This window comes from Equus przewalskii, chromosome 1, assembly GCF_037783145.1.
Source record: "Equus przewalskii isolate Varuska chromosome 1, EquPr2, whole genome shotgun sequence".
NCBI lineage: Eukaryota > Metazoa > Chordata > Mammalia > Perissodactyla > Equidae > Equus > Equus przewalskii.
The window spans coordinates 170,321,304-170,341,883 of record NC_091831.1 but is presented as its reverse complement, the minus strand read 5'-3'; the positions used below and the strand labels follow the sequence as shown (position 1 = coordinate 170,341,883).

The 20,580-nt window shown below is 46.3% G+C and overlaps 1 long non-coding RNA gene across 2 annotated transcripts in view; it reads left to right on the top strand.

Moving 5' to 3' along the window:
• The window catches only part of LOC139084711 (uncharacterized), a 56,140-nt gene extending 35,813 nt beyond the window's left edge, over positions 1 to 20,327 (top strand). Inside the window, exons 2-4 of one of the 2 annotated variants that reach the window (XR_011542353.1) lie at positions 13,059 to 13,200; positions 13,882 to 13,981; positions 18,362 to 20,327. This is a non-coding gene — a long non-coding RNA (uncharacterized lncRNA). The remainder of the gene's footprint in view (positions 1 to 13,058; positions 13,201 to 13,881; positions 13,982 to 18,361) is intronic. The other variant, XR_011542354.1, reaches the window with a different exon arrangement.
• Positions 20,328 to 20,580: the final 253 nt, after the last annotated feature.

Here is a 20,580-nt window from a genome sequence, read left to right as displayed (position 1 = left end):
CAGGTTTTTAAAAATTAACTTAATTTCTTAGCATGGCTTTAGATGTACAGAAAAATTACATAGATAGCCCAGAAAATTCCCATATATCACCACACCCAATTCCCCCATTATTAACATCTTATATGCTATGGTACATTTGTCACAATTAATAAACCAATATTGATACATTATCATTAACTGCAGACCATACTTTATTCAGATTGCCTTGGTGTTTATAGAATGGGCTTTTTTTGTTCTAGGATCCATCCAGGATACCACACTACGTTTAGTCAACCTGTCTCCTTAGGCTGTGACAGTTTCTCAGGCTTTCCTTGTTTTTGATGACCTCGACAGTTTTGAGGTGCACTGGTTGGATATTTTGTAGATTGTCTCTCAACTTGGATCTGTCTAATTTTTTCCTCTCAATTAGACTAGAGTTATGGTTTTGGGGAGGAAGATTACAGAGATAAACTGCCATTTTCATCACATTATACTATCAATATGATTTATCACTGTGGATGTTGACCTTGATCTGGAGCCTCTGTCTGAGCAGCTGTAGAAGGAGGATGACTTTATGAAATCTTACACAGGGAAGGTTTTCAGAATGTGACATTTCCTTAGATTTAGAGAGGATGGTTGGAGTAAAAGGAAAAGGAGAGGGAGGAGCCAAAACCTTTGTCAAGGTTTCCAACAAGGTGAATGGGCACATGGCTAGTGTATGACAAACACAGCTGGGGTGCTAGTGATCTGTCCAGGAAAGACATTTAGTCTGAAGTCAGTTTCTCCCTTTGGAGCTGGGGGAGGGTTAAGGAAAGAGGTTCCATGGGGGAGGGGAGGCTTTCACTGCCCTGGAACACAGGGGTAGAGAGGGTGATTGGCATGAAGGCCCTGCTGGCTGCATCTGCCACTCAGACCAACTAGGACAGTCCTGCCCAGAATGACTTGTACAGTCACCTGGAGGTGACAGCAGGGCTTTTTAGGGCCTTGGGCTCTGAGCTTCGGGGTATGTTGGGAGGGATCAGGGGGTATTCCTCAGTATTCTGCCAGCTTTTTAGTTCTCTGGAAATGTAGTGGATGCCTGAGGTCAGTTAGGAGAACTATGACTGGAATTTTCCCAGAAGAAGGCTGGCCATCCATTCCCCATAAGATGCATGTAGCCATAGGAAGAATTGAAGGACATGCATTAAAAAGTGAACAGTGTTTCTCTCTGGTTAGTAGATTTGGGGTTGTATTAGTTTGCTAGGGCAGCCATAACAAAGTACCACAAACCAGGTGGCTAGAACAACAGAGATTTAGTATCCCACAGTTCTGGAGCCTAAAAGTCTGAAATCAAGGTGTCAGCAGGGCCATGCTCCCTCCAAAGGCTCTTTCCTCGCCTCTTCACAGCTTCCGGTGGTCGCCAACAACCCTTGGTATTCCTTGGCTTGTAGCTGCAGCGCTTCAGTCTCTGCCTCTTCCATCAATCACTTGGTGATCTCCCTGTGTGTCTGTGTCCACATTTCCTGATTCTTATAGGAACACCAGTCATATTAGATTTAGGGTCCACCCTAGTCTGGTATGACTGCAACTTAACTTGCTTAAATCTGCAATGACCCTATTTCCATTCACAGGTTCTAGGTGGACATGAATTTTGCAGGGACTCTATTCAACCCAGTACAAGGATGGTTGATATTTCCTTCTTCATTTGTTTCTCTTTCATCTAAGTTCCTTTTTGCAACCTGCATGTGTTACTTCTAAGCCAGCAACAAACAAATGCAATCCTCACCAACAATCCTTTGAAAAATAAGAGAAGCTGCATTTGGTGAGAGGCCAGTGCTGTCCTGGAACACGGAGGAAAGTGTAGTCGTGCCAGTGATGGTGCGCTGTGCCAGGAGCCTCCCTCCACGCCCAGCCAAACCCTGGGGAAAAGAAAGGGAGGAGTGTTGGGCTGGGAATGCCTATGGAAAATGTCTGGGCATCTCTGCTCAGGCCAGGGCTGAGGGCGGGGGCTTTTCTGTCTTGCTGGGGGCTGGGCTGCCGGCTTCGCAGGTATGGGGCTTTCCCAAAAGACTCCCTGTGGCAGCACCCCTTTCCTACACAAACAGGAGGGCAGCTGGGAAAAGCATGAACATGATAACTGAAGCCACATTCACCTTAGCTGGGTAAACACTGGGAGTCAGATGTTGTTTTCCCGAACTCTCTTAGGTACCGCGGCCCTATGGGGAGGTGATTTCTCTCATGACAGCCCCACCCTAAGTCATCTTTTATTAGTCACAGCACATGCTTAGCTCTGCTTGGTTCTGTTCTCCTGACGTTCTGCACGTCCCACTATCCAGCGGTACGGGTTTAACCCTCCCCAGAGCTAGCCACCTCTCGTGCAACCCGTTCTAAAGGAGCAGCTGGGAATCGGGTTTAAACCTTGGATTTTCAGCACAGCTGAGTTAAAAATCTCTTAGACACTTTTGTTCTTGGGTGCCAGGGAGAGAAAGCAACCAAAGGAGAAAAAGGGAATTTTTAGTGTGTTTTCCCTTAGTCTGCTCCCTTCAGAAGCACTGGCTCCAAGTGATTTTTTTAATGTTTGGAGATGGGGAGCTTTCAGGGGATAGTTGTGGCTGTTAAGAAACAAAAACACAAGTGGTTCTTTCAGGGGGGTCTGGGCGCTCTTCAAACAACTGTTCCTAGGCCTCAAACCCTTGTAGAATGTCAATATCAAGTTCAGTCCCACGTGACGGAGGCAAGGGCTTTCCTCCTTTTCTACACACTATTTAACCCTTTGCTAGGGTTACCAGCCACAGGGTGAGGAAGAAGCCCCTCTTTAGAACAGGCGCTGTGATGAAAAGACCTCTTCCAGCCACCACTGACTGAGGGCTCCCTGGGGGCCACCGCGTTGCCATCCCAGCGTGTCCTCCCTGCGCTATTGTCATCCCCATTTCAAAAGAAGAGCCAGACGCTTAGAGAAATTGAGTAACTTGTCCCAAATCGTAGTTGTTGGCAACTTGAGCCTAGGTCTGAGTGACTGCAAAGCCTGAATCTTTATCCCTCCTTGGAGCTGCTCCCCAAAAGGGCAACACCCATAAACGTGTCCTCAGCAGAGGCTGAGGTGAAGAGTCAGCATTCACCGCTGGGAGTGGAGGCGATTTCCTTCTCCTCCTCTACTGTTCGCTGGCTGTGTGACAGCCCGTAGCTCACTGAAATGTTCAGTATTGTAGGGGACACACTTGTAGAGCATGGTGGCCTCTCTCAGGGGTTCTACTGTCACTCAGTGTTTCCACAGCGGGCATGACAATGCCATATTGTAGGGAGGCTGAAAATAGAAAGAGGAACGGGCAAAGTGTGGGCACCAGCAACATCACGCTCAGGGACAAACCCGGGCCAGCCCTGGGATGCCAGAGGCCCCTCTCCTGCCCCAGGGTACAGTTAGAACAGAGGGCTCCCGGGAAGCCAGCTCTGTTCTCTGTTAGGACCAAAGTATCTCGGCGTGCAAGCCTAGACGCCCCTCCAGCCCCACCCCTTTCATAACTTTATCACAGCACTTACCCTGCAAGGTTGTAATTATTTTTAATTTGAATATGTAGAAAATTACAGATGAAAAAGTAGTGATTGCCTATGTTCCTGCAACCCAGAATTAGCCAGTTTTGACATATTGGCTTCTGTTTTTATTTTATATATCTATACCTTAAAAAAACACAAAGCCATATGATGTATAGGTACATTGTTCTTCGAAACAATTAGTGCAATGTGGAATAAACTAAATCTCTAATGACCACCATTGCAAATTCTAATTCCTCCCCCTCCATCCAGAAATACCTTTAAGTTTGGTGTGTACTCTTCCAGCATTAAAAAAATACGTACATAGATAAAATACATAGATTTTTTGTGTGCATGCTTTCTTTATATAAATGGCATCATGCTGCATGTATCATTTTGCAACTGGCTATTTTTTACTGAATATATTTTTGAGATTTATCCATGTTGATACACACAGATGTAGTTTATTCCTTTTAATGGCTCTAATAGTACTTTATTGTATGAAAGTACCACATTTTATTTATAAATAAATGCATTTGAATTTTCAATTTTTTGCTATTATGAACAATTCTAAAATAGACATACTTGTACTCAGAACTCCCCCTCCGCACAGCTCCAGAAAGCTTCATTCATGTCTGTGTGTACGGGCCTCCTGGAGTTGTGCAGTGCACAGCCCGCCTTGCTGTACTTGGCCCGGTCTGTGTCTCCTTGATTCATTCTTTTAGCAATATTTATCGAGTGCCCAGTGAACGCAGGGCATTGTTCAAGGGCTTTGTTTGTATTAACGTATTTAGTTCTTTGAAAAATCCTAAAAAGTACTGTTTTCAACTATCATTTTCAAACGAGGTAAATGAAGTGGGAGTTGGGGCAGACAACAAGTGGGCTAAGGTAACACAGTCTGCAGGCTGCAGAGCTGACATGGGAACTTGGCCAGCCTGACTCCTGAGTCTGGGTGCTGAACCAGGGCACTGAGTCTCCCTTAAGTTGAACTTTCTACTTAGCTGACGTCCTCCTCTCCCCTGTGCACTCCCGAGAGTGGAGACCTTGGGGAGCCACTTATGTTGCCTCTCCAGTGCCCAGCCATGCGTGAACTCCATTAGGGGCTCCATATGTTCTGTTAATCCTTTACTCATTGTTCAATGCTCCTTTCCTAATTAACTTCCCCTCTTCCCCATGTATCTCTTTCCCTTCCTAAGCATCCTTCTCCTGTTTCCCTCGCCATAACACGCCTACTCTTGCACAAGCTTTGAAAAAGTGACACAGGAACATCACAGGTGCACGAAGAGGAGTGCTTTATAATGTGCCCTAATTTGGGAAAGAATATTTTACCAAAAGGCAAAGGAGGACTTGGCGTTTTTTCTGCCCTTGGGAGGCCCAGCCTTGCAACCCCGTAGGTCTAGAGCTGAACGGGAGGCTCCGTTCACACGTTTAATCAAGAGGACTTCTAATTCTGTCCCTCAGCCGCCAGGCACGTAGGCAACTTCCTCTTAGAAAGTTGGTGGTTGTGACTGAACAGGTGCAGAATTGAGGAAATGCAGGCCGACTCGGATAAGTCCCCGCAGCCTGGGAGACGCAGTTGATAAGGGACTTTTCCCCCCGGAGGCTGTGGCCTCAGCCTCCAGGGTCTGCCCTGGGCACGGCCCGCGCCGCTGGGCGCAGAGCCCCGGCTCCATCGCCTCCCGACCAGGGCGGAGGGCGGGGGACGACCAAGTCGGGCCAGGCGTGAGCTCGCGAGTGTGCGGCTCAGAGGAAGGGACGCGGGGACAGGGACATCGAGTTCCCGCTGCGGAAGGGCCGCGGTGGGGGTTGGCCTGCCCTGCCCCACCCTTCCCGCTCCGGGCCGGCCGGGACCGACTGGGCCGAAGCCGTCCCTGCAGGGCCACTTGGGGGCCCGGAGCGCGCGCTCCCGCGGGCGGGCGGCCGAGCGCGCTGACTCACGCTCTCGCTACGTGAGCGCCGAGCCGCCGGGCCGGGCGCGCCGCCAGCCCGCCCCCCGCGCCGCGGTCCAGGGCTCGGGGCGGTGGCGCGCAGGCGCCCTGCTCCTGGCGGCGGGCCCGGCCGCCGCGCCCGCGGGGACTTCGCCCTTGCCCGCGTTCGCGAGCCGCTCCGAGCAGCTTCCGGCTGTGCGGCCGCAGCGGGGCCGCGATCCCTGATCCGCAGCGGTAGCGTCCGGGCGTTTCTGCTCGGCAGGGCAGCCGGAGGCGCGTCAGGGGCGCACGGACGCTTCGGGGCAGCCTCTCCTCGCTCCTGGGGCGGCCCGGGCCCGGCCTCTGGGTCTGCACTTCACAGCATCTTTCCTAAGTAGAGCCATCTAGTGTCCACGTGCTCTCTCCCACCGTTTTTATCTCGGTTGATCCCTAAACAACCCTGTGGCATGGAAAGGATGGGAAGGGCAGGCGCTCTTCAGTCCATTTGACAGATGAGGAAATCAAAGCGTATCTTTAGATATTTTATCTGTCGACAAGAGAACGATTTATGATAACATATATAGAAGTACTTAGCTCTTGGATAATAAATTGTAGTGCTGGCATAGCCTGTTTTGGCGACATCTCCCATTTTCCTGTGTTCACTGGAAAGACTAAAGAGGACCAAGGGGAGGGAGAGTTTGTATTAAGAGGTGTGAAATCTTTCCAGGGCTGTTACCTTTTGGTAGATTTAAAAATGGACACAGCCGGGCTTAAGGTAAAATCAGTCCTCAGCTCCACCGAACGGGTCCTAGGATGCCTGGCACCCGCAAGGGCCCGGCCTGGAGCCCTAGGTCCGCGTCTGAGTCCGAGGCTCTCTCTGGTCACGACCGTGACTCCAGGCAACTGAGCTTTAGATTCTCCTCACTTTGCCACCTCTCTGAGTTGCTGTGAGGCTCAAGATGAGGAAGTTTCCTTAACTCCTGTGGCCCATAGAAATGAGAGGTGGGATTCTTTTCCTTGGTCATACAATGGGGGGGGGGGGGGCGGGGGGGACGGGACGCGGGACACATGACGACACTGTCCATCTCAGAAAAGTCTGTGTTACCCTGTTTGCTCATCTTGGGCAAACCGTGGGGAGCGCAGTGTCTATAGAGTCAGTAGGAAGAAAAATGAGATTAATTCTCATGGACATTCTGCCTTTCAACACCGAGTCCTAGGTTACAGGATCTCGATTGCAAACACGGAACTAAGCCACTTGTAGAGTGCTTTTCAGTTTTACCTATTTGGGCTTGTTTTTTGTTCTGATTTTTTTTTTTTATTTGAAGGGGACAGGGGGTTTACCAAACTTTCTAGATTATAAAATTAATACGTGCTCTAATCAAACTAAAATATAAAGAGAAAAAAACTCTTCATAATCCAGCATTCATTTACCAATATTGTTAGCATGTCAGATATATTTCTAGGTATTTTAAAATTCATTTTAATTGAGACCACAATCTATGTTATTTTATGTTATTTGCCTTGCTTCATATTATGTCATACACATTTTCCCATGTCATTAAACCTTTTATAGTCAATTTTATAAATGTATTATATTTTTTCCAACAGTTTCCCTATTGTTGGAAGTTTAGGTTGTTTCCATTTTTTGGCTAAGCAATACTCCAGTGACTGTCTTTGTGTATAAATATTTGACCACTTTATTTATTATCTCCTTAGCATGGGTTTCCTGAAGTGGAATTTTTAGGTCAAATGATATAAACATTTTCATGACGGGCTCACACTGCTAAGTGGCAATTTCCCTGAATGCAGCGACATTCCTGCCTTCTGGGCTGCTGCATTGCCAGGGGCCAGCCTGGCGTTGGTTCCTAACGCACGTCTTTGAATGAATAGATGAATGAAAAGAAAAGTTTTCACTTATGGGAGAACTTGCGTAGGAAATCTCAAAACTAAACATTATGTTTCATCCCAACTGGTTCTAACCAGCTGATGATAATAAAGGACCATGAACTTTAAGGCCCTGGCCCCCAGACCTGACTGAAGACCCTTCTGCCCAGTGAGTAGGAGGACTGGTTTAAACCAACTGCCTCTCCAGGAGGCTAGCTCTCGGTGCTTAATTAGAATAACCACCGTCCTAGCACTTAAAAAAGCAAACCGCGCCCCCCCCCCCCCCCCCCCCCCCCGCAACTTTTCTCCCTTCAGGAAGGTACTCTGCAAATTTCTCCACTGGGGCATGTTCCCGTGCCTGGTAAATTAGGAGACTCAGCTGTGATTTTAAAAAAAGCAAGCAAAACCTCTGATGGTCTTGGTCTTTGTTCTTTGACAAATGAGTATTGCCAAATTGAAATACATAAAACTGATGGCAATCTATGGTTCTACCAGCAGTTTCTAGGTGTGTTTCATTGCTGCTTTGCTAATGTTGCGTATTATCGTTTTCAAAACCTTTGTTATTTAATGTATTAAAATGTGAGATCTTCTTTTGCCTATTAAATGAGCTAGATTAAACTTTTAAATCAAATATCGTGATTATTTATATTTTTACTTGTGTATCTTTTGAGATCTTAGTGATTTTCTAAAATACTGCAGAGTAAATTCTTCATAATATTTTTAAAGTGAAGCAACACCAGGGAGATCCTGATGCCACACATCATTTTGTCATATTACATTTTGAAGTCCCTGTGTGTCTAATTACTCTTGCTGGAGGCGTTCTTAGGTGGAATGGGTGGTTTCTAGCCACTGGAGTGATCTAAGTAGAGGTTGCTGATCCCTTGGGAGGGACTGAAACATCTAATGAGAAGTTGGACTAATGATCTTTAAGTTCCCTTAAAACCTTGAGATTTTATGCTGCTATCACTTGTCCAAGGATGCAAGGCTAGTAAGGTTTAGAGGGCTAGTTTTCTTTCTATTACTCTGTAAGATCAACCGGATCCCACCAGAACTAAAGGATGATTTCCTGAATCTGCGGCCTTTATTTACACTTTCTGAGAAAAGCTCAGGGCAGTTGAGTGTAAGTGTGCGTTGCATCGCAGCTGCATATTGACCTTTTAGGACTTTGTCAGAAATAAACATGCATTTCTACTGAAAGGTATTACACGAGGAACATTGAATTTTGCAACCTTTTTCCAATTCACCTTTTGGTCTCTTCTGTATAATAAAAATGTATAAATATATTTTACATATTCTTTATTATTGTAGATTATTACATATTTACATACTTACATAACTATCCATGGTTGTACATCAAAACCGTGTGTACTGTACTTTATGGGTAATAAAGGGATTGTTTTTAGAGGTGATTGCTTATGTAGTTTTCAGTTTTGTGCTAACTTTGGAGCTACTTTCAACCTAATAATGAGCCCCACTGTGATGTCTCTGTAGATTTCTATTGTGGCTGTATTGATTGCTGAGTCCTGACACAGCATAAAGGATGTAGATCTCATATATGCATTTATTATATAATATGAGAGCTCTGTGTGTGTTTGGCAGCTCCTGTGTTTACCTTATTGGAATGCTCACTACTGTCGTAACTACATGTCTGATCACCAGGCTCCCCAGTAAGCTATAAGTTTTGGGGGGAGGAGCAAGTGGGACCTGATCCTGTTGTGTTCCTAGCACTCAGTTTAGTGTTTGGCGTTCTGTAAACTCTTTATTGAGTTGAATTGGATGTGATCAATTACATGTAAAACTAGACGTGAAAATGTGCACGAAGTTATGGATTTAGTGTGTTGAGAAAGCTGACTGAGTATGCTCCAGGCGCGTGTTGGGGTGATGGTTAGAAGAAAGCACCTACTGGGAGCGAGGCACTAAGCTGGCATGTCACATGTTTTAGCTTATTTAATCCTCACAACTCTTGGAGAGTTTTGGTTTTGTGTTGTTTTTACAGAAGAGGAATCCGTGGTTTAGAGAGGTCAGTTATCTTTGTCAATTAGTAAATGGTAGAACTGGAATTTGCTCTGAGTTGATGCTGGCATGAAAATCCAGGCTATTTTCTCCTGGCCTGAATGCCTGCAGTAAGCAGCCCAGAGCTGGGGAGGGAAGGTGGGTTGATCTAGAAAACGAGTTGGTTCCATCACCCTACACGAATTTTATCTTTGCATCTCTCCTATCCATACCCTTCCCACTCCTCCATGCCCTCTGCTTCAGCTTCCCTCGCCCGCTTGAGAGCCCAGTGCCCTCATGAGGCCTCCCCTCCTTAGAGAGCTCCCCCTTGTTTTTTTTTGCTGGGAAAGATTTGCCCTGAGCTAATATCTGTTGCTAATCTTCCTCTCTTTCTTTTTCCTCCCCAAAGTCCCAGTACATAGTTGTACATTCTAGTTGTAAGTCCTTCTAGTTCTATGTGAGCTGCCACCATGGCATGTCTACTGAAAGATGAGTGTGGTTCTGCACCCAGGAACTGAACCTGGGCCACAGAAGTGGAGTGCACCGAACTTTAACCAGTAGGCCATCAGGGCTGGCTCTAGAGGCGCACCCCCCCCCCCCGGCCCCCACCACTTTTGACCTTCTCTTTTCAACAAGGCACATAGTCTCTCCTCCCTGTCTGTCTTTAGTCCCTAGTATTCTTCTTCCTTCTTTTTTTTTGAAGAAGATTAGCCCTGACCTAACATCTCCTGCCAATCCTCCTCTTTTTGCTGAGGAAGACTGGCCCTGAGCTAAAATCCATGCCCATCTTCCTCTACTTTATATGTGGGATGCCTGCCACAGCATGGCTTGCCAAGCGGTGCATAAGTCCACACCTGGAATCCGAACCGGCGAACCCCAGGCCGCTGAAGCAGAACGTGCGAACTTAACCACTGCACCACCGGGCCAGCCCCTCTTCTTCCATTTAATCTGATAAGCCCTCCTGGAAAAAGAATGGGTAATTGTTATAATGTTTCCCCTCCTTCTCGTGTGCTCTATTGAATGAAGATGCTAGTTGTAGGGATTTCAAAGTTAGGAAGGAGGCATTTGGACAAAAGGATATTTTGTCTTTTCAAATAAAGCCATAAGAGGCAGCCACTTACTCTCTGAGCAGGGCACAGAGGGCCCTCAGGTCTCAGGGGCAGTAATAAGAGCTAGCATTCCATTTGCCCAGTGAATCCATGTGAAGGCCTACTGTGTGCCACTGTTCTAGCGGCTTAACCTACATTAACTCTTTCAATCCTCCCAAGGAGGTAGGTGCTAATGTTACCCAAACAGTTGGTGAGAGGAGAGTTGGGACTAGAGCCCTGGAGGTTTGGCTCTGGAGCCCCAGGACACTCAGATCAGTAGGAGCAGGTGGGGAGGCAAGAGGAGAAGGGGAGGGAGAAACGAGGGTGGGAAAGAGGATGAGGAAGAAGAGAGGCGTGTGACAACGGCTTAGGAATTTGACCACAGATGAAATGAAAAATAAGTTTAGTCAGTGAACTATTTTGAAATCCATTAAAGAGATAGTTTAGAGGGGCCCGCCTGGTGGTGTAGTGGTTAAAGTTCGTGCACTCTGCTTTGGCAGCTTGGGGTTCACAGGTTTGGATCCTGGGTGAGGGCCTACACACCACTCATCAAGCCACTCTGTAGCAGTGTCCCAGATACACAATAGAGGAGGATTAGCACAGATGTTAGCTGAGTGACAATCTTCCTCAGCAAAAAAGCAAAAAAGGAAGTAGTTTAGAGCAGTTAGAGTGGGGAAGAATTAGCACCTGTGCCAAGGGGGCAGCCCCCCCCCCACCCCCAATTATTTAGGCAGAGTTGGCTTGACCGTTTGCCCAAAGGAGTGGGAATACCACTGGGCAGGGATCGACCACTCTGTAGTTTATTACAGGTAGTTGATTATTGGGCAGAACTCACTGGAGGCACAGCCAGCCAAGAGAGAGTGCAGGAGTCTGCCAGGGGGTATTGTGGAAGAAGTCTCCAGGCTGAGAGTGTGAACCAGAGGGAGGGAGGAAATGAGCTTTTCCTGGTGAGTGGATTCCACCCAAATGGAAATCCAAATATGGGCCTCCAAGAGCCAAGGTTTGCAGGAGGGGGCCTGGTGTGACTGGGAGTCCTAAAGCCGGGATCAATACCAAAGCCAGGGTCATTCTTAAGCTGAGTGGGTGTGGATTCCTGGGAAGCTTCCTCATCATTACAAAGCATTTATTAAGTTCTAAACTGTATTTCTCAAAAAGTTAATGTTTCTGGAAAAGAGATTTAGAATGTGTGGGAGAACCGTTTTCCTGAGTAAGTGGCCGAAGGCGTGGGCAGGCTCCCAGCAACATTCCGTGCTAGGGTCATCAACTGTCCTGGTTTGCCTGGGACTGTCCCAAGTTTTGCTCTGAAAATCCAGCCCTCTTCAGAATGCTCAGGACTCTGCTCACATGCCACCTCCTGATAGAGGCCTCCCCTGACGGTTATCTGAAACAGCGTCCCACCTATCCCCAGGGGTCACATCCTACACCCTTATCCTGATAGCACTTATTGTTCCCTGAAATCGCCTTGCTTCTCTGTTTATTTTCTCTTCTCCAAACCAGAATGTAAGCCCCAGGAAGGCAGGGGCTGTGGCTTGTTCACTCATGTATCCCCAGCACACAGAATAGGGCGGGCACACAAAAGGTGCTCATTAAATATGTGTTGAGCGAATGAGCACTTTTTTAGTTTCCAGCACTGTGCTCTATTCTGGATGCACAACGGTGAGCAGAACCAGAAATGGTCCTTGCTCTCGGGAAGCACAGAGTTTAGTGGAGGAGAGACAGTAATGACTTATTTTCACGTATACAAGTAAAATTGCCACCAGCATGAATGAACAGGTAAACAGTACCCCTGAAGGAGAGGTACTGATGCTCTGAGAAGGACTGATGCTGGCTAAAGCCTCGGGCCCTGGGCCAGTGAAGGCTTTCCCAAGGAAGTAATGATTGAGTTGAATCTGAAGATTGGAGGAAAAAATGCTTTCTAGGAAGAGGGAACTGGACATGCAAAAGCCTTGTGGCAGAACGGAGCAGGTTGTTTGGGGAACCACAAGTAGGCCCTGTGGTTGGAGTGCAGAAAGCAAGGAGATTCATGGTCTACCGTAAGGCCAGGCTGGAGGGGCAGGCACAGCCAGGCCACTCAGGCCATGTGCACTGGAGGCCTTGCTGAGGATTTGGCTGTTTTTCCTCCCGCATGATGGGAAGCCCTTGAAGGGTGTTAAGCAGGATGTGTGTGTGTGTGTGTGTTTGTGACGCAATTCATCTGCTGTATTTTGAAGTGAGCATTCAGTAGATCATCAGGCCTCCTCCATCCTAGTGACTGACAGGTTAAAACTCGTCAGGAAGAGGACGATTAAAATACTCATAATTACAAAAGGTAGCTCACAGCCTTATCTTCTTCTGTCTGCTGATGGACTAAACTTCTGTGGCCTTAATAAGGGCAGAAAGATGGGGAATAAAATTTGTGGCCAAAGAGTTTTTTGAGGAATCTTTCTAGAACTTGGTGCTCAACAAAGAACATAAAACTGTGAAACCAGCATATTCAAAGCACTCTTCTAGGCTCTGTGAGAAGAGAAGGAAGCCACAAGAGTGTTCCTCCTCCTTAGGGAGCTGAGATGTTTAATCAGAGGTGTGCAAATGAAAAAAGGCACTGGAGAGACCCAGAAACAAGTTCGACAAGAACTGCTTCCTAGAGATACCCAGGCGCACGTTAATGTACAACCTCCCGAGAGCAAGGTCCACGTCTGAATCATTGTTGTTCCTCCCACAGAAGTCAGCCAAGGGCCTTGCCCAAGAGAGGTGCCAAACGAACGAAGTTGAGCCTGATCGCCTCAGGAGAGCAGAACGACTCGTCAACAAGCCAGTCAGGTCTCTAGAAACCCTTCCATTATCAAAAGTACTTCCAGAAGAATGTAAGTTCCATGAGGACAGAGTTCGGTGTCCATTTTTTGGTTGTTCATTCCTCTGTCCCCAGTGCCTAGTATATTGTTATTCAATAATATTTGTTGAATAAATGAATTTATTAGCTTAAATGAGAACCTCCAGAATGATCAGAGGACTTAATGAGGAACTGATTAAGTAAATGAATGGTCCCTCCATTGGATGGGATACTAGTCAACCTCTAAAGAGTACATCACAGAAGAAGGCTTACTGATGAGGCCAAGTAGTGAACACACAGTCTTTGGAGCCAACTACCAGGAGTGGAAGCCCAGTTCTGCCCTCACTAGCTGTGTGACCTGGGGGAGTTACTTACCTTCTCTGTAACACATTGCAGTTTGCTCAACTGTAAAATGGGTATAATAATAGTATATACCTTAGAATTCTTCTGAGAAGTAATGAGTTAATACATGATGAGTTAATATATATCAGTATGGAGGGCAGGGCTTGATCCGTGGCAAACACTCAATCAGTATTAGTTCTAGGTCCTTTACATATATTGACTCTTTGAATCTTCACAACACCATGAAGTAGGCACTATTATGGCTCCCATTTTGTAGTGAGTGATGTGTAACAGTAACTTCTCTGAATATGATGGGTAGAAGTTGAAAGGTCTTGTGGACAGGAATGACATGATCTAATTTATATTTTAACAGTCTTCACTGTGTCTGCTGTGTTGAAAACAGACTGAGGAGGGTGGAAGGGGCCGAGGCCAGAACCAAGGAGACCACTTCGGAAACTACAGCAAGAATCCAGGTAAGACATAATGTGGGCTTCCTCAGGGTGGTGGCAGTGGAGGTGGTGAGGAACAGTCTGCTTCAGGATATCTTTTGAAGATAGCTCAAAGGATTTGCTGATGGAATGGATGGGAGGTGTGAAAGAGATGAGTCAGGGATGAGTGCACAGATTTTGGATCCAATCAACTGGAAGGACGGAATTGCCATTTACTGAACAAGGAAAGACTGCTGGAGAATAGGGCTGGAATGTACAGTTCGAGATGCCTATTTGTCACCCAAGCTGAGATGATGAGTAGGCGGTGGAAAGACGAGTCTGCAGTTCAGGGGAGAGTTCTGAGCTGGAGATAGGAATGTGGGAGTCATCGGCCTACAGATGATATTAAAGCCACGTGACTGGGTAAGAGCATCAGGTAAGTAGTGATGGAGAGCAGAAGTACAAGGATTGAACCCAATCTTTAGAGGTTGGGGAGATGAGGAAGAGCCAGCAAAGAGACTGAGGTGGACCAGCTGATGAGGCAGGAGGAAAACCAGGAACGTGTCAGATCTTGGGAGCCAACTGAAGACTTCATTTATGTTGTGTACTTTCAAGTTTAATCTTGGAAACACCCTTGTCAATTGCTCCTGTGTCCATGTCAGTGATGTCACAGGTGAAGGAACCAAGGCTCATGGGAGTTGGGCCCAAGATGCAGAGTTTGTCACAGAAACTGGATTGGAGACCAAGCCCCCGAATCTGTGTCCAGTGCTCTTCCACTCACTGCACCACTGCCCCCCGTGGTGGGAGGAGGGAGCCTCGCCACATCTGTTTTGTTAAATTATCCCCCTCCCCCAAACAGTCTGTTCTAAACTAGTCATTCAACTTGTCTGCCTTGGTACCAAAACCTATTTTGTATTTAAGTGAGACTGCTGTAAACGAAGACCAGAAAGGAAATAGGTTAGGCAGCTCCACTGTCAACAGCCAAAGGATGTGACAGAGTTCGTGTAACCTGCTTAGGAATTTCAACGTGGAAGGGCCTGGCCTCGTGATAGTGGATGGGAATGATTATGAGCCTGTGTCCAGGGCCACAGAGGATCAGTTGTATAGGGGGTGTGTGTGTGTGTGTGTGTGAGAGAGAGAGAGACAAGCAAAATCACTCGCCAGCCTGATCAGCCCCTTTGGCTCTGTGAACTGACCCTGGGCCTGGAGGCCTGGGCCTTCAGGACTCTACAGGGAGAATCCTGAGCTCAGGCAGACGAGAAGTGACGGGGCTGACCCCAGGGTGCATTAAGAGTTCAGGGGCAATGGTACCTTCTCTGCTTGTTCCCTGATCCTTATAGAGAGGAGGGTGCTATGGCGAAAGCCATGCAGAAATTTAAATACGCTTTACCTTCTCCGTCTTCTTCTTCCCATCAGTGGCATGAACTTGGAACTGGGAAAACAGAGGTGGACAGCACTGTGAGGAATTCCATGGGGTGGCACTGAAATATCTGTAAGATCTGTGGTGCTAAAAGGATGAATAAGAAAAAAATTAAGAACAAAATGGCAGAGAAAATAGATTGGTTGGAACTAACCAGGTGGTGAACTGGGGGAGAATAGAGTCAGAAAAGGAGTTACTGAAATCTTTGGGAGGCAGTCTATGAGACAAGGCAATTCAGAAACATCCTCCACATGACAGCGGGCTGGAGGCAGACACCTGTGGGGTCACCACCAGAAGCCTCATCCAGCTGAGATAGCACCCCCAAAATTGTCTGGGACAGCAACCTAGGACTATTTAAGAGGGCATTGTTTCCTTAGAGGGTAAGCAATTTTTTAAAAATTGGCTTTAGTTTTTGATGGTTACTTTTTTTTTTTTTGAGGAAGATTAGCCCTGAGCTGACATCCGTGCCCATCTCCTTCTATTTCATATGTGGGACACCTGCCACAGCATGGCTTGATGACTGGTGTGTAGGTCTGCCCCCAGGATCCGAACTGGTGAACCTGGGGCCACTGAAGTGGAACACGCAAACTTAACCGCTGCACCACCGGACCGGCCAGGCTTTATTTTTTTAGAGCAGTTAAAAAAATAAACTGCTCTATTTTGCCATATACCTCCGTCCCCACACATAAATAGCCTGCCGCATTATCAACATCCCCCATCAGAGGAGTGCATTTATTACAACTGATGAACCTACACTGACACATCATAACCACTCCAAGTCCATAGTTTACCTTATGACGTCATTATACTTGTGTCCAAACCCATAGAATGTCCAACACCAAGAGTGAGCTGTAGAGTAAACCATGGACTTTGGGTAAGCATTTTTAATCCCACAAAGATTTATAAATAAATGTAGAAATGTTTAAGAGAATCATGAAACTCATTATATTTTTGTTAATTTGTACACATTTGGTATTTTAAGTATTTGCAATATTTAAGGGAAATTGGCCCATTAGAGTAATGATCATCCTTTTGATACCAATTTAAAATATGTAATTAAGAAATTGACTTAGTTTTGTCGTTTTAAATTAGAAGACATTCTAAAATTACTGTCAGTATTGGAATATTTGAAAGACTCTAAGATTTGTCATTTTTTAAAGTTTGTTAGAGCTATAAGAGGTTTTTAGACAACGGATGTAATAAGACCTCTAAATTAAACTTAAAAGCTTGAGGAAGACCTAGATTTTTAAATTTGTAACTTTAACAGATTGAAAATTAAAAACCAAAGTAGCTCTCAATAGTCTTTTCTGAGATGACCAATAAAGTCCGATTGCTCCATCGAGGGCCCCATGGCAGCTTCTGGATGTCTTGTCCCTCCATGTGTTCCCTGGCTCCTGCTTCCAGGGAGCTTGCCCTTGGAGGGGAGCTGGCCAAGCAGGACGCCCTGGGGGAAGAGGTGAGCCTTGATGTGTGTGGGGGGGCAGGGGCAGCTCTGCTCTGTTTATGCAGTTGCTTAGTTTTCCATACAGAGCTCTCTGACGGAGCTGTATATCACAGCTTGATCTATGTGCAAACATTATTATTTTTTTTTCTGTAGAGCGAGCAAGCCCTCCTAGAGGCTCCTGTCCCCCGTCTCCTTTCAGGACTGGTGGCTCTCCAGGGCTGCTCCACGTCTTCCTCATCGTCGCCCGGGAGATGCCCTCCGCCTCTCTCCTGAGTTGGATCCCCTGGGTTCTGGCTCCTGTGTCTTCTTATGTCTTGGTTACTCTCTCGGCTTGTTGTATATATCATCTAGTAATAGCTCGAGACTGCCTCTGTGCTTTTTACCCTACTACCTATAAACCACACCCTTTTAATGGATGAGGAAATAAATGTTGGTTTTGTTTTCAGATCAACATAAACCAAGAAAAGGAATTCATCCCACGTCAGGTCCAACAATTCCCATTTTGCTTTGGAGACCCAGAATTATGGTCAAATTGTTTTCTTTCTAGATTCAGTAAGGTTTTTACACTTAAAAACCTTATCTGATATTCTCTGACCTTAATCACAGGGCAATAGAAAAAAAACAAAAAGAAGAAAAAAACTTTATCTGAAAATCCACACTGTGATTACTGAAAGAAACAACAGTATAGTGTTTGCTCCATTTAAGGAAAAGAAGAACTGGGAGTCTTCAGCCCACCCCCATGCGTGCCCTGGAGACTCCGGCAGGCGATCTGCAAATTGTCACGTGTGCTTGGCCCAGCCTGGCTCTTTCTCAGACCTCTGCCCTGCATATGGCCTGCAGGCTGTCAGATGTGGCTCAGTCCTTCATTTGCCATATTTTCTTTTGGCACAAAGTACAAGCCTTGGACAGGTGCTGGGGACTTTGTGGTCACTTCTGAAATTGTTTCCCAGAAGGCAGTGACTCATCACAGGAAACCCCTTTTATTTTTCTCTGACCTTCCCTCAGCTTCCTGCTCCACCCATCTGTGCGTGAGTTTTCACATATCTCACCAACAGGCAGCAGTTCACCTCCAACTTTAGTCAACAGTGGTGACTGGAGCTGGTTTTGGGAGCCGGAAGAGGAACACCTCTTCCGACAGCGATGCCCATGAGGGCAGCAGGCCTTTCTCAATGCCTCGGCATCTCCCGGCTAAGGCGTGGGTCAATTTCCATTCCATGACTTCTGGAGAATCCTTTTTCTGACACCCCTAACCAGAATGGATTGTCACATTATAAAAGAGGTAGATGTGCTATCTTAGCCTTTGCTGTAATCAGGGACTGCTTTTGTACTACTCTTTTTCTAGAAAATATACATCACTGTACATTTCGTAACAGGTGTTCAATTGTTTCTGATTGGTGTGAGCTCAACTGAAGAGATGTTTGTGGTTGCCGACCCACAGTGCTTCAGACATGGAAGGTCCTCAATGGAGAGATGTTGACAGGATTCATACAATTCAGATTCCTACACGTGTAGAGTTAGAAGTGACCGTAAAGATCACCTAGTCCTGCTTTTCCATTTGCAGACAAGGATCCTGAGGCCAAAAGAAACTACTTTCTTGTGACTTCCCAGCCAGGTGCTGGCCTCCTTGGCCCTGGTCCTTCGGAAGCGGCACGCTCATGCCTGCCTCTGCCCTGCTCTCCAGCTGAACCCCAGGCCCCACTTCCATCTGCGCGTCTTCTTCACTCTCCGCACCTCAGGGTGGAGCCCTCCGGCTGGCAAAAGCCCCCTTTCAAGGTCTCACTCTTCCTCTGTCGCTGGTTTCTCTGATGTCCCTCCATGGTTCCGGGCTTCTCTCCAGACTGCAGGCAAATTCGAACTGTTGACTGTGGTTTCCTTTGGCTGAGAATCCATATTTCCCAAGAAGAGTGCGTCTCAGAGCAACTCTTCAAAGTCTTAGCAGCACAATACTCACTGGAGAAAATTTGAAGACACAAACAAGTGGTTTTCAACTTTCTGAGTGTGTTTTCTTTGGACAGTTCTCCACTAGACCTCTCCCTTCTAAGGAATAGATTGTTTGATTTATTATAATCATCATCTTACTCATTCACTTTTGTATCCTGCTGTTTTCCACTGTGCTCTTTTAGTGTAGCCTTGCTAGAAGGATTGGGAACAAATACAGGTCTGCTTTTTAAAGAAACCTTCTTCTGTTAGAACACCACCACCACTTATTTACAAAAATAGGCTCTACTTTTTGGTAGGGCAGCCAACAATGTGCATGTCCAAGGCTAGTTTTTGGAGCCAGGAGACATGCTCCATGTGTCCCCTATGTCTTCCTTTCTTCCCCACTGCCCGCTATGGGGTTGTTGGGGTGGCATTGTCTGTCACTGTCAGTGGGGCGCTGTGCTTCTTGATAGTCCATGAACCAGAGCTCTTCCTCTGCCACCACTGTCACATTCAATCCTGTCTTCCAGCCTCCAGGATGATAACAGCTTGGCCCAACCACTGTGTTGACCTGTTTGCCATCTCTGATCCCTGATTTATCGTGAAGAAGTCTGATGTAAAACTAACCAGCCATGAAGCCTGCACACCCTATAACTCTGTGGAAGCAGGAACCAAGTCCTCCTATAAGTCCCTAGGGCAGCTCTGTATCCCCACCATGGTGCCTGGCACATAGACACCCCTCATCCATGTCTGGTGAGTGAATGATTGCAGGAACAAATGAATGAGTAACTCTAATTATGGAGTTGCAGTGTACTCTTCCTTTTTTGAGATTCCAAAAGCAAAATCACAATTGTGATGGGAACATTCTCTTCAGAGCATTTCCTACCCCAGGGGAAGAAACAAACTGAACAGGCACTGGAGATTCAGGAAGCTGGAGAAGTGTCTCGAGCAGGAAGGATGCTGGTTTCTCAGGTCTCTTTCTCCTTATTCCTCATAGGCCACACACCTTGCATATTGCAAAATCCCTTTTATCATTTAAGAATCTTAAATGGCTGATTTTTCTTTGTTCTATCCTTAATTTTGAAGCAAAAAAGGCTTATTTTCTAAGATAGGGGCAGCAAGATCCACTCTAAGGAAGAATTCAAATCTTCATAAACTTCCCTTAACACCTCAAAATCTTAGTCCCAAGATAACCTTGCTTGAGATGTAAAATTGCTTCGAGGTGGAAGACCACTCAGCCGTAAAAATGATCAACAACATGATAGATACAATAACATGAATGAATCGCAAAATAATTTTGCTGAGAGAGATCACACCAAACATGAGTATATATTGTATGATTCCATTCATATAAAATTCTAGAAAATGCAAACTAATCTACAGTGATAGAAAGTGGTTGCCTGGTAGGTGGGGTGGGAAGAGGTGGGAGGCAGAGGTTACAAAAGGGTACCAGGAAATTCTGGGTGGTGATGGGCACGCTCCTTACTGTGATTGTGGGAGTGGTTTCCCCGGTTCATCCATATGTCAAAGCTCGTCAGACTGTACATTGTAAACATGTGAAGTGTATTGGATATCAATTATACATCAATAAAGCTGTTTTTAAAATTAGGAAATGGAGTCCTTTCCCCCAGCCAATTTGTCGGACCTCATTTTCCAGCTTCCACTACTAAAGGATGATCACACCCAATTTTGCTCCAAAAGGGCGATTGGTCCTTTGTTATGCGTAGAGACAGATCGCTTTGCTTCCTCGGGAAGTAAAGAAAGAATTTTAACTGGGCCACTGTTCCCTCCCAGCTACTTCCCAGACCCTCCTGAGTGCTGTAGACCAGCTCGCCCTCTTTTCCTGTCCAAAGCCATTTA